Here is a 387-nt window from a genome sequence, read left to right as displayed (position 1 = left end):
TTGATTGACTTACATTACTAAGGCCCCCCTTCTTTAACCAATTTCTCTCTGGACACCTTTTTTTTGCTCTCCAAGCTAACAATCTTTTTTGTATCTTTTTTTTGCCGGTATGTGTCACAATGTGGATATCACTATTTTAATATCCATAGATTTCTTGCTTTCCTATCAATCCTTCGTTGGACTTCAGCCTCGTCATTTGCCTAACCGTTTTTTCTCAACATACTTCCACGACTTAAAGAGAGAGTGTGACAGAGCCATAGAGAGAGAGGGAGAGAGAGAGAGAGAGAGAGAGAGAGAGAGAGAGAGAGAGAGAGAGAGAGAGAGAGAGAGAGAGAGAGAGAGAGAGAGAGAGAGAGAGAGAGAGAGACAAACAAGCTTTGCGAGAAA

This window comes from Aplysia californica, unplaced genomic scaffold (genome assembly GCF_000002075.1).
Source record: "Aplysia californica isolate F4 #8 unplaced genomic scaffold, AplCal3.0 scaffold00065, whole genome shotgun sequence".
Lineage (NCBI taxonomy): Eukaryota > Metazoa > Mollusca > Gastropoda > Aplysiida > Aplysiidae > Aplysia > Aplysia californica.
This window is presented reverse-complemented; position numbering follows the sequence as displayed.